This window comes from Cherax quadricarinatus, chromosome 3, assembly GCF_038502225.1.
Source record: "Cherax quadricarinatus isolate ZL_2023a chromosome 3, ASM3850222v1, whole genome shotgun sequence".
Lineage (NCBI taxonomy): Eukaryota > Metazoa > Arthropoda > Malacostraca > Decapoda > Parastacidae > Cherax > Cherax quadricarinatus.
The window spans coordinates 73,271,829-73,285,998 of NC_091294.1; positions in this window are offsets into that span (position 1 = coordinate 73,271,829).

Consider the following 14,170-nt stretch of genomic DNA (forward strand, 5'->3'; position numbering starts at 1 on the left):
AAATAATGAACCAAGTATTTTTTATTCGAAGGAAATTTGAAGAATAACTGAAGAAAAATCTCGTTTCTTGTTTGGTGATTTTACATTTAATGAGGATACACTTTCCTATTTTAAGGATGTAGGTCTCGGTGAAATATGAGAATGCCTCTTCAATTTAGTTTATGTATGCCTTTGCCATTTTTACTGAAGGAATTGTGATATTAATTTCCACATGATGACACTTGTGAAAGCCTTGTCTGATTCGCTTCAAAATTTCACCGTTGATATATGACTGTTCTGTTCTGCACTATTCCAGTGGCGTGCATTGAGGTACAGGGGACCGGGGCTAAGCATTACGGGGATATCTTCCACGGATCGTGCCGTGACACAAATATATAATGGTTTTCAGTAAGCTACTGAGCTATCAAGTAGTAGGCTGCAAAATGGTACTCGGTATTAAATTTCTTTGTGGAAAGTGCTGGACTTCAGGAAGGTACTAGAGCGTGGCTACAGGAAGGTTCATGGTTCTGAGGTAGACGCAAGTTTGGGAAAGCTTGCTATACTAGGCGAGTACAGGGTACTAAGATGGAGAATTACTGACCTAGAAGTAATTACTTGGACACAGAGGAATCCTGGTAAATTGGTTACAAAGAGATACTAGAGAATGTGGAAGTATTTGCATTACAGAAAGTATTGGATACCGAATTAAAGGTGATTGCTGGATAATGAGATGACAATATTACGAGGATATAAATAGGTATTGCCTAAATGAAGGTACTGAATATTAGCCTACAGAGAAGTACTGGGACAGAGTAAGATTTGGGTACGGGTCTACAGGATCGTACTGTACTACAAGGTAGGTTTGCGTTACAGAGAAAATGCACTAAATCTTGAACTTCAAAGAATGAGCTACTGGGAGAAACTGGGTGCTGAGCTACTACTGATAGGGTACTGGTTACTGAACCATCCGGAGGGTTCCTCTGCTCAATGAAATACAGGGAGGTGCTGGATTCCGGACTTTGGTGAGGTAATGGATTATATACGGATACTTGGCTACAGGATTGTAAGTAGTGCATTACTGAGAGGAACTGGGCTATATTGAAATATTGGGTACTGGAAGAGGGGAAAATTTAATAATAAACGACAGCGAGATACTGGGTACTGGGCAACCCGAACTATCTAGGCTATAGCGATGTGGAGTCTACTGGGCTACTTGGAGACTAGCGTGGGGGTAGCGAAGCATGGAGCCAAGTGTGGGAGTAGCACAGCTACTGCTGCTACCTATTACCTGAATGTAGCATATTTGTGTATGAAGCTGGCACAGATATACACATGACAAAGTTGATGAATTAACTAAATAAGCATTAAAAAAAGAGAATGTTGAGTATAATTTTGTTTTTCAAACAAGTTTACGAAAGTCAGAAAGAACCTAGTAACCAAGCTTGAAGAAAGTAGATAAGTACTGATAGAAACTAGCATATCCACTGTCCATTATAATGATACGTGTCACGGTAAACATATCTGTGGAGAAAGTAACAAGGCCAGTAGATTGCAACGTGTTACTACACTAAGGCTAGGCTATAAGTATCTCTGGCAGTACGGTATATATGGAGATGTCTATAATGTGCAAAGTGTGTGGTCAGAGACAGAGCCATACACTGGAACATTATATCTTAAGTGTCCAAACATCCAACCTTTCAGAGACACCTCCATGCACACCTTACCGGATATCTGAAATCTTGAGGATGTATCTACTATATGAATAAACTGCTCTGTAGAGATGGCAACCCAGTTATTACATTTGTTTTTAAGTGGCAATAAGATATAATTTTCATGATTGTATTCCATGCATATAAAATATATGAAGTAATTGAAAAATATGAAATGACTAATATTTCTTTCTAGCGATGTAACAATGCTCAGTGGGTGTGACAAAGACCCATTGTAACCTCTAATCCTGTTCTTTTTGCACTACCGCTCACAGGATGAGCTGAAGGTGCACAGTAAACTGGCCGCTCAGGACACACAACAAAATGATGTTGGAGACAAGTGGAGTGGTAGCACAGCAGCTGCTGGACACGAGTGTGAGGGTAGCACAACTGCTGCTGTTTGTGGAGAAGAGTGTGAGGCTAGCACAGCGGCTGTTGCTGCTGGGCACGAGCGTGAGGGTGGCACAGCAGCTGCTGTTGTTGAAAAAGAGTGTGAGGCTAACACAGCAGCTGTTGCTGCTGCAGACGTATGTGAGGGTAACACAGCTGCTGGAGAAGAGTGTGATAGCACAACCGCTGCTGCTGGAGACAAGCGAGGGAGGTTAAAGTAATATTTATGTGACAGCAGCTGTTATGTCCTTAGTGTTAGGTAAACTTTTGAATGGAACTCACTGAAGTGACCGCAAAGGTTCAGATATTTTGTGTTTGGTGTAAAAAAAAAGAATTCCACAAATTACCAACTCTTGTTGGTAGTTTATGTAGTGCATCATTTATGTATTATAACAACTCGTATTCTGCTATGTTTATGGTAGTTCATATTGTGTTGTGTGAGGTATATGTTACGATATTCTGCGATGTGAATGATCTGCATTATGATATACACAGTGTTGTATCAGGATCATGTCAGTGTGCAGCCGTCATTTCTGCAGCAACTGTGATGATATCGTGTTATCATGATCCAGGATCTCTAAGGAATGTGTCCAGCACCGTGTTGAAGGTGGACCCCAGCACCATGTTGAAGGTGGGCCCCAGCACCATGTTGAAGATGGACCCCAGCACCATGTTGAAGGTGGACCCCAGCACCATGTTGAAGGTGGACCCCAGCACCATGTTGAAGGTGGACCCTAGCACCTTGTTGAAGGTGGACCCCAGTACCATGTTGAAGGTGGACCCCAGCACCATGTTGAAGGTGGATCCCAGCACCATGTTGAAGGTGGACCCCAGCACCATGTTGAAGGTGGATCCCAGCATCATGTTGAAGGTGGACCCCAGCACCATGTTGAAGGTGGACCCCAGAACCATGTTGAAGGTGGATCCCAGCACCATGTTGAAGGTGGACCCCAGCACCATGTTGAAGGTGGACCCCAGCACCATGTTGAAGGTGGACCCCAGCACCATGTTGAAGGTGGACCCCAGTACCATGTTGAAGGTGGACCCCAGCACCATGTTGAAGGTGGATCCCAGCACCATGTTGAAGGTGGACCCCAGCACCTTGTTGAAGGTGGACCCCAGTACCATGTTGAAGGTGGACCCCAGCACCATGTTGAAGGTGGATCCCAGCACCATGTTGAAGGTGGACCCCAGCACCATGTTGAAGGTGGACCCCAGTACCATGTTGAAGGTGGACCCCAGCACCATGTTGAAGGTGGATCCCAGCACCATGTTGAAGGTGGACCCCAGCACCATGTTGAAGGTGGATCCCAGCATCATGTTGAAGGTGGACCCCAGCACCATGTTGAAGGTGGACCCCAGCACCATGTTGAAGGTGGATCCCAGCACCATGTTGAAGGTGGACCCCAGCACCATGTTGAAGGTGGACCCCAGCACCATGTTGAAGGTGGACCCCACCACCATGTTGTAGGTGGACCCCAGCACCATGTTGTAGGTGGACCCCAGCACCATGTTGAAGGTGGATCCCAGCACCATGTTGAAGGTGGATCCCAGCACCATGTTGAAGGTGGATCCCAGCACCATGTTGAAGGTGGACCCCAGCACCATGTTGTAGGTGGACCCCAGCACCATGTTGTAGGTGGGTGTATCTAATAAACTGGGCATTGTGAGTCACACACACACACATTATATATATATATATATATATATATATATATATATATATATATATATATATATATATATATATATATATATATATATATATGTCGTGCTTAATAGGCAAAACTGGTCAATTAGCAAGAACTCGTTTAAAATTAAGTTCTTTCTAAAATTTTCTCTTATACGCTTAAGGATATATTTTTTTCATTATGTTAGTGTAAAAATTAATAATTTTTTACCAAAAGAACCTTAGAAAGCTTACCTAACCTTACTATAATAAGCACAATTTAATTAAGCCTAATCCAGCTAAATATATTTTAGATACGTTTACAATAATTTAATAATAAACAGACACAATGAAATATATTTTTTTTCGTTAGGTTCAGAACGATTTTATGCGAAATTATTGCATACACAAATTTTCGCTTGCCTTATTCGGCAAGAAGAGCGTTGCTATTTAAGCCAAAGTTGCAAGACAAGCCGTGGGAGGGTGTAAATCTTTAGCTCAAGTACTTTCACACTTCACAGTGCGTCATCAGGAGCTGTGCAATGTTACAAAGATATCAACAGGAGAAATAAATGAGGGGAAGTTTTCTCAGAGCATTGTAACGTAGATGTATATAGTTCGATGCAGGATCCGAGAAAGATAACCCCGTATAGTATAACCCCAACTCCCTCTACCTCTCTTCTCACGAAAGGAAAAAGGCAGCAACAACCCTAAGTTTCTAACAATTATAAAAAAAATCAAAATGGCTTTGTTAGTTTATCAAATGGAAATAATTATCCAGGATACATTCATGAAAATACACACACACGCACACACACACACACACACACACACACACACACACACACACAGCCCAAAACTAATTCAAATCTCCCAACAGGGACTGATTACATCGTCTTCACATCTCTACTGTTCCTGCCTACTTTCTGTATTCGACTGAAGAAGCCTACTGTGTAGGCGAAACGTTTCGGAATAAAGTTGTCTAATTGTTGCATATGTGTCTTACCTAACAACATGAAACAGCAGCGTTGAAGCCAAACTGAAGAGAGATACTTTGGTTATCTCGCAAAGAGCGTCCTAAACATCACCAGCACATTCAGTACGAAGCAACTCAACAGTTGCGTTATTAAGTCATCAGTGTTGGTGTGTCGAAGTCAGTCGGACGAGGCACTCGGAAATTATCTTGCGTATAACAGTATTTCTCTTTTCCCAACTTTATTCGTATAGAGAAAATGCAGCCTGGAAGCTTCACAGATCAAAATCTCTCAGAACTCTTCTCTAGGTAAGACTAACTAGTGTTTAAGGAATAAATAAGAACAAAAGTAAATAAGTGATTGTGGTTTATTTGTCATGGTGGTGGTGGTTTATTCATGGTGGTGGTGGTTTATTCGTCATGGTGGTGGTGGTTTATTCATGGTGGTGGTGGTTTATTCGTCATGGTGGTGGTGGTTTATTCGTCATGGTAGTGGTGGTTTATTCGTCATGGTGGTGGTGGTTTATTCATGGTGGTGGTGGTTTATTCATGGTGGTGGTGGTTTATTCATCATGGTAGTGGTGGTTTATTAGTCATAGTGGTGGTTTTATTCCTCATGATGGTGGTGGTTTATTAATCATGGTGTTGTGGTTTATTCGTTGTGGTAGTGGTGGTTTATTCTTCAGTGTGGTGGTGGTTGTTTATTCCTCATGGTAGTGGTGTTTTATTAGTCATAGTAGTAGTTTTATTCCTCATGGAAGTAGTGGTTTATACATTCATTGTTGTAGTGGTGGTTTATTCGTCAAAGTGGTAGTGGTTTATACGTCAGAAGGCAGTCTCTCCTAAACCGGGTGTTAATAAGACGATGACTCTTCTCTGGTTAAGCATCCGCTGGTATACGACAGATAGGTTTCAAACCTCTTACTGAAAAATAAAAAAGCTCACTACATGGTAGTGTATCCCAGGATAAGATTATTACTAGAATGTTAGCTAATAAATAGTAGTTATTTAGACTTAAGGGTATATAACATTCAAATTATTAGGCATAGATTCAAAATATTAGGCATAGATTCAAAATATTAGGCCTGAATTTTTCCTTTTTTTCCTTCTAATTTTCGGTTTTCCTTCGCTCAAAACTCGAGAACTCCTCATCCTTAGGGATGAAGACACCAGATACATCGTTTTCCCGTCAGCAACCTGTCATCTAATGTAGTTAAACTGTTTAACAATAAGGAAGTAAAATAGGCCACCAACTCTCCAACTTCAAGGACTGACAACAAACACGAGAGAGAACCTTCGGCCATTGCCGCAGCATACATCATACCGTGTTGAGGATGTGACAGGAACGACGTGTTAGAAGTTTAATGAGGCACAACTAATCATTCCAGGAAGTTGCCGGAACAAGGCTTTATTAATGGCCACAACTGACAGAATCTCGCAAAGGCCTTGGAGCTTCAGTGTTTCCAAACTTTCAGCTAAAAGATTATTATCCATGTGTGGGTTCGTCGTCACATGAACAGCCAACGCAAACTATGTATCAGGCAACTGATGCATACTTTGTTCCACTTACCTTCTGCAACCTGACGCACCTCCTGCCTCACCTCAGTTTTGCTACTGGTCACCTGCTCTTCCCACTATGTAATATTCTGTTTTAGCGTACTCTAGTAGGACTGTGATACAGCTACTGGCGAAACATTGCCACTGATAAATGTCCTGAACTGCACCAATATGTTCGTTGGTTTGACTGTGAATGGTATCACCATATTGTTCACAACCAAATCAGCAATAGAAGCTTGAATGATGATGCATTATGCAATTAATTCACAGAATTTAGAAAAACTGCACTTCCACAGCCTAACACCCCCCCCCAAGAAAAAATTCCATGCCATAGCAGCTATGGCATGGAATTCCTCCCATGCCATTGCAGCTATAGCATGAGAGGCATTCAAATTTTATTGAAGAGGACGACAGAGTCAGTTCCTTAAATTAGCTGCCCGTCACCAGCACCAAAACATATTCCTTAAGGAGACAGACTCCAGTTATTCAAGGCAAAATAAATTTAGACTATTGCGAGATTAAAAGAGGCAAGAGCGTACCTACACATTCATCAAAGAATGCCAGCTTTCTTTTAAGAAGGATGCACGAGGGTTGAACTTTTAAAGGCGCTCAGAAGAGGCTTTCTAAAGTTATTGAATGCAAACCATTTTCGGGAAATATTCATATGGAATTGAGCAGAGGGCAGCTGGTACGTTCCTGGTTGTTGTGGTGGTCTAGTACTAGCACGTCTTGTACATTCCAGCCAATTTTGCTCTAATATTGTTCTTATGTGTGTGTGTGCGGGGGCGTAAATTACCTAATGCTGCATGTCATTAGGTCGGGTTTATGGGTTTTGGTTTCCTAGGTGTTCCCTCTGCCTGGGTGAGTAATAGAGGTAGAATTGGGTGTACTCCCTGTTTGTTGTACAGGTGTTTATGAATGTACTGCCCTGTGTGTAGTATTGTGTGCACTGCCTGTGCGTGTTACTGGTGGTACTGTGTGTTCTTCCTGTGCTTAGTACTGGTGGTATTGAGTGTACTGCCCCAGTACCACCAGTGTTGTACACTGTCTTGTGTGCGACACCGGTGGTATTGGGTGGAATATCCCTGGGTCTGTGCTAATTTTCCCTTGCATAGTTGTGAAGATTGATTAGGGAATGTATTCGATTACAGTTGTACAAGTGTCTGGTTTTGTACTATACTGATTGTGCTAGGTGCTGCAATCTTACACAAGGAAATATATTGCATGGATAATTAATGTATATCAGGTCACTGCTGTCAGGTAGTAAGATAGCGGAAAATCCTCGTCCATAAACAGTCTTCAAACAATTTCTTCCCGGAGGTTCTTATTTGGCTGGATCTTCGGTTCTCTGTGATATCTCTGATCTCATTATATTCACATGCATCTTCGGATGTATGTGAATTTAATGTCTACATCATTTTATGTCTACGTTCCTCACAATATCTCATGTTGCCTTAATATTTCTAACATGCGCTAAAATACTGGGTTTAGCGTGGAATTCTGTTTCCTGAGATACCCGAACTAGACAGATTTATTTTACAAATAAAAGAATTAAACAATGATTGCTATAGAGTCAGTTGCTGCCTCCCGCACCTCTTGGATATTATATTAATATCGACTAAGAGACTCAGAGAAGAGAGTGCAGTGACAGTGAGTGGTGATGAGGCTGTGTTGGTAAGGCATACGTCTCCAGAAAGACGGAGTCTGATGATTTCCAGCTTAGTAGTTAAACACCGCTCGTAAACCTGAGGTAGGTTTTAGACTCCGCAAAAAAAATCCACCACAGAATTCTCGGATTAAAATATGTTAAGAGAAACAATCATCATTCACCTTTCATGCAAAGTTAAAATTTATTATACAGAGGACAGCAGGAACGTACCACCCTCGGACTCCGTGTACCCACAGCAAGTCCTCTGGCCCACGTACCTGTAACACAAACAAATAATGAATGAATGATATGCCAACTAAGTTATATCAACACAACACTGCCAACGCTATGTACTCTCAACTCATAGCAATGCCAAAACACACAGTTCTCAAGCCTGACCCCAAAATTTTAAGTGCACTAACAACGTTTATAAAATGTTTAATATTAAAGATAATTCGATAAAACTTCAAGCCTATATTATCCCGAAGAGTTTTTATACATTGCCCAAAGTTAGAGGTTATATGAACTCCCAAAGGCTCACAAACTGGGATTCCTATCCGTTTTATCTGTTCAAGTGTTGGAAGTGCTCCCGTACAGACTAACTGGAAGATTAAGATATGTGCAGCAGTTTGGTATCTTTATTGTTGAAACGTTTCGCCTACACAGTAGGCTTCTTCAGTCAAATACAGAGGCGGCAGGTGTAGTGGTGAAATGAGGATGCTGTATTCAGTCCATTAACCTTGGAGAAATAGTATTTGAGGTGGTCAGTCCCTCAGCCTGGAGAAGAGTTCAGCTCCAAAGTCTGGAACGATATGAAGCTGAAGCATGAGAATGGAGTCTTAAATACTGTCGAAGGTGAGGTGGAAGATCTCGAAGACGTTGTAGGAGACGGGATTCAGTAGTGAAAGACGGCAGGTCCCTCTGGAATCCAACACTTCGCATTCATAACTAGTAGTTACGCGATGAAGTGTGGAAGATGTCCTCTGTACCAAGATACCGTTGTGCTGTAGTGGCTGATATTTATTATGAAAATTGTATAAAATACAGATAAGTTGATGATTAAACCTGTGTGTGCATAACTAATACTGCCCACTGTGGGCGACACTTATGGAACACCTGGGTATCTTTATTTTGAAAACGAGTGAGAGTGAGATGTGGGGAAGGCCATAGAGGGTGATATGGGAGGGAGGCCACAATTAGGTATCTTTATTCGGAAAGGTTTCGCCTACACAGTAGGCTTCTCCAGTCAAGTACAGAAGAGTCTGCAGAAGCAGTAGAGATGTGAAGACGATGTAATCAGTTCTTCACCTTTGAAGACGTAGTTTTGAGGTGGTCAATCCCTCAGCCTGGAGAAAAGTTCAGCTCCATGGTCTGGAACGATATCGTTCCAGACCATGGAGCTGAACTTTTCTCCAGGCTGAGGGACTGACTACCTCAAGTACTTTTTCTCCAAGGCTGATGGACTAATTACATCATCTTTATTTCATTACTGCTCCTTTTGTAATTGACTGAAGAAGCCTCCTGGGGAGGCTAACGTTTCATCAATAAAGATACCCAACTGTTGCACATGTGTCTTAATCTTCCATCACAGACCTCGCCAGGGAAAAAAAGATCCCTTTGACAAACCAGTGAAAATGGTGTGTACAGAGTGCCACGTGAAGGGAACAATACGATCTACGTAGAAGAAATACAGAGAAACCTTATCGCACGGTTCAGAGAACATACACATTCATGCACTGATCTGACGAGGGACATCAGATGAACTGGAACTGAAGCATCCTCAGTTGCTACTACCAACACTATATAACGAAGATCTGGCAAGTGCAGCATCTCGACTAGCCTAGCACTTGTGATATCACTCCATGCTGATTCCTTGCTACCACACGACCCAGCTATTCCATGACCTGGCGCCTTCACCTGATTTTCATCAGTGACCTGCTTTTTCCACTACATGTACTGTGTTCTCTCATTCTCTTGTATTCTTTGGAGTCACCAAGGACCCAGACCCTGAACACTTGCAGTGATGTTTTCCGAATTTTCTCTCTCTCTCTCTCTCTCTCTCTCTCTCTCTCTCTCTCTCTCTCTCTCTCTCTCTCTCTCACTCACTCTCTCACTCTCTCCCTCTCTCCCTCTCTCCTCTCCACCCATCTCTCTTAATTCTTATCTACACTCACTGGGTCTGAATATTTCCTTCATAAGGTCTCTTACAGCCACCAGCTTATCACCTTCAAACTGTCCACATATAAACGGAGCGGAAAACCAGAGATAACGTTCAGAGGCCAGAGACTTGCAGCAGCATTCAAGAGATTATGCTCCAGCTTGACTGCCTCTCTTCACGCCTCCTAAACTCGTTTAGCAGTGATTCTTTGTCACGCTAGATCACAACTCCAGCAACACAACGATAACACCACCACCTCCCCACCTACCTACACTAAAGTACTGTATTTAACCGCAACCCACACTACAGTATTGCATCCCACCTATGATCCACATTTCACTACTGACACCCACCTGCGTTCCATATTGCAACAGTTCCTCCCACTCATGATCCACACTTAATACTTCTTGCCATCCATGAGTTATACTATTGTACTGCGCCTATTCATGACCCACACTACAGTCTTCCCTTAACCTATACTGCACATAACCCATAACCCACGTTACAATGCTTCCTTTATCCCTTCCTGCCTCTGCAATACTGCTTCCCACACACGACCAGTACTTCACCCCCACCTGCGACCTACGCTACAATACTGACTCCATCCCTTAACGCACACTAAAATAAAATATTGACGCTTACCCACGAGCAAGGTTGCCAGATATGAGAGATGCAAAGTAGAGAGAGAATGTATCTAAAACAGTAAAGCTGCTGAACTTGTAGCCTAATACACACACACACACACACACACACACACACACACATGGCAAGGTGTCAGAGTGGGCGCCTGTGACCAGCGGGGTCCCACAGGGGTCAGTCCCAGGACCAGTGTTGTTTCTGGTATTTGTGAACGACATGACGGAAGGAATAGACTCCGAAGTGTCCCTGTTTGCAGATGACGTGAAGTTGATGAGAAGAATAAATTCGATCGAAGACCAGGCAGAACTACAAAGGGATCTGGACAGGCTGCAGACCTGGTCCAGCAATTGGCTCCTGGAGTTCAACCCCACCAAGTGCAAAGTCATGAAGATTGGGGAAGGGCAAAGAAGACCGCAGACGGAGTACAATCTAGGGGGCCAGAGACTACAAATCTCACTCAAGGAGAAAGATCTTGGGGTGAGTATAACACCAGGCACATCTCCTGAAGCGCACATCAACCAAATAACTGCTGCAGCATATGGGCGTCTAGCAAACCTCAGAACAGCATTCCGACATCTTAATAAGGAATCGTTCAGGACCTTGTACACCGTGTACGTTAGGCCCATATTGGAGTATGCGGCACCAGTTTGGAACCCACACTTAGCCAAGCACGTAAAGAAACTAGAGAAAGTGCAAAGGTTTGCAACAAGACTAGTCCCAGAGCTAAGAGGTATGTCCTACGAGGAGAGCTTAAGGGAAATCGATCTGACGACACTGGAGGACAGGAGAGATAGGGGGGACATGATAACGACATACAAAATACTGAGAGGAACTGACAAGGTGGACAAAGACAGGATGTTTCAGAGATGGGATACAGTTGAAAGTTGAAGACACAGATGAATCACTGGGATGTTAGGAAATATTTCTTCAGCCACAGAGTAGTCAGGAAGTGGAATAGTTTGGGAAGAGATGTAGTGGAGGCAGGATCCATACATAGCTTTAAGCAGAGGTATGATAAAGCTCACGGTTCAAGGAGAGTGACCTAGTAGCGACCAGTGAAGAGGCGGGGCCAGAAGCTAGGACTCGAACCCTGCAACCTCAACTAGGTGAGTACACACACACACACACACACACACACACACACACACACACTCGATCGAAGACCAGGCAGAACTACAAAGGGATCTGGACAGGCTGCAGACCTGGTCCAGCAATTGGCTCCTGGAGTTCAATCCCACCAAGTGCAAAGTCATGAAGATTGGGGAAGGGCAAAGAAGGCCGCAGACGGAGTACAGTCTAGGGGGTCAGAGACTACAAACCTCACTCAAGGAAAAAGATCTTGGGGTGAGTATAACACCAGGCACATCTCCTGAAGCGCACATCAACCAAATAACTGCTGCAGCATATGGGCGCCTAGCAAACCTCAGAACAGCATTCCGACATCTTAATAAGGAATCATTCAGGACCCTGTACACCGTGTACATTAGGCCCATATTGGAGTATGCGGCACCAGTTTGGAACCCACACCTAGCCAAGCACGTGAAGAAACTAGAGAAAGTGCAAAGGTTTGCAACAAGACTAGTCCCAGAGCTAAGAGGTATGTCCTACGAGGAGAGGTTAAGGGAAATCAACCTGACGACACTGGAGGACAGGAGAGATAGGGGGGACATGATAACGACATACAAAATACTGAGAGGAATTGACAAGGTGGACAAAGACAGGATGTTCCAGAGATTGGACACAGTAACAAGGGGACACAGTTGGAAGCTGAAGACACAGATGAATCACAGGGATGTTAGGAAGTATTTCTTCAGCCACAGAGTAGTCAGTAAGTGGAATAGTTTGGGAAGCGATGTAGTGGAGGCAGGATCCATACATAGCTTTAAGCAGAGGTATGATAAAGCTCACGGCTCAGGGAGAGTGACCTAGTAGCGATCAGTGAAGAGGCGGGGCCAGGAGCTCGGACTCGACCCCCGCAACCTCAACTAGGTGAGTACTAGGTGAGTACACACACACACACACACACATACACAGGCACAGGCACACATACGCAGACACGCAGGGGGACAGATTGTTGGAAAGATGGGGAACAGGAACACGAGGGCACAGCTGGAAATTAAAAACTCAGAAGAGTCATAGGTGTTTTTTATAACACACTGGCTGACTCTCCCTGAGGAAGGGTGACCCTAAAAAGAAGAAACACTTTCACTACCACTCACCCCATCACTGTCTTGTCAGAGGGGAACTGATACTATACAGTTCTGAAGCCTCTCCAAACTGCAAATATTCCCACCCCTTCTTGAGAATGCAGGCACTATACTATCCACCTCCAGGACTTTGCTCACACTCCAACAGCACTTTAGGTCATCAACACCACTTGTCGCCACTCCTGTCTAACACGCTCACATATACCTGCTGGATGACCAAGCCCCTCTCATACAAAACCTCCTTTACCCCCTCCCTACAACCCTTCGTTGGGCGACCCCTAACCCGCCTTCCTTCCACTACAAATTTATATACCCTTCAATTCTTAATATTTTGTACCATCTTCTCTAAATGTCCAAACCACCTCAACAACCCCTCCTCAGTCCTCCGGATAATAATTTTAGTAACCCTGCACCTCCTCCTAATCTCCAAATTTCTAATTCTCTGCACAATATTCACACCACACATTCCCCTCGTACACAAGATCTCCACTGCCTCCAGCCTTCTCGCTGCAACATTCAACACTCAAGCTTCACACCTATATAATAGTTTGGTACCACTATAATCTCATACATTTAACTTATTGCCTCCATGGATAATATTCTTTGTCTTCACAGATGCCTCAATGCACCACCAACCTTTTTTTTCCTCGTCAGTATTATTATTTATTCACATCGTCTTACGTAGACCCATCTGCTGACAAGTCCTCTCCCAGCTATCTGAACACATTCACTTCCTCCATACTTTCCCCTTTCAATCTTTCACTGCTTAATTTTTCGTTACCCTCATCAACTTGCTCTTTTCAATATTCACTTTTAATTTCCAATTTTTACACAACATCCCAGATTCGTCCACCAATCTTTGCAACTTCTCTTCAGGATCTCCCAAAAGCACCGTGTCATCGGCAAAGAGCAACTGTGACACTTCCCACTTTGTATTAGATTCTATGTATTTTAATCCCACACCTGTCCCCAACACCCTAGAATTCACTTCTTTTATAACCCCATCTACAAATGTGTTAAACCATGGTGACATCAAGTATCCCTGTCGATGGCCTACTTTTACTAGATAATAATCTTTCTCCTACATATCCTAACCCGAACTTCACTATCCTCATGAAAACTCCTGTCAACTCTGTCATATGACAAATAACAGTTGTGCAACATTTGACTATCTGTATTCTGGAAACGCTTCGCCAGTCACTTTCTGGTGAAACGTTTCTAGACTACAGATACCCAAATAA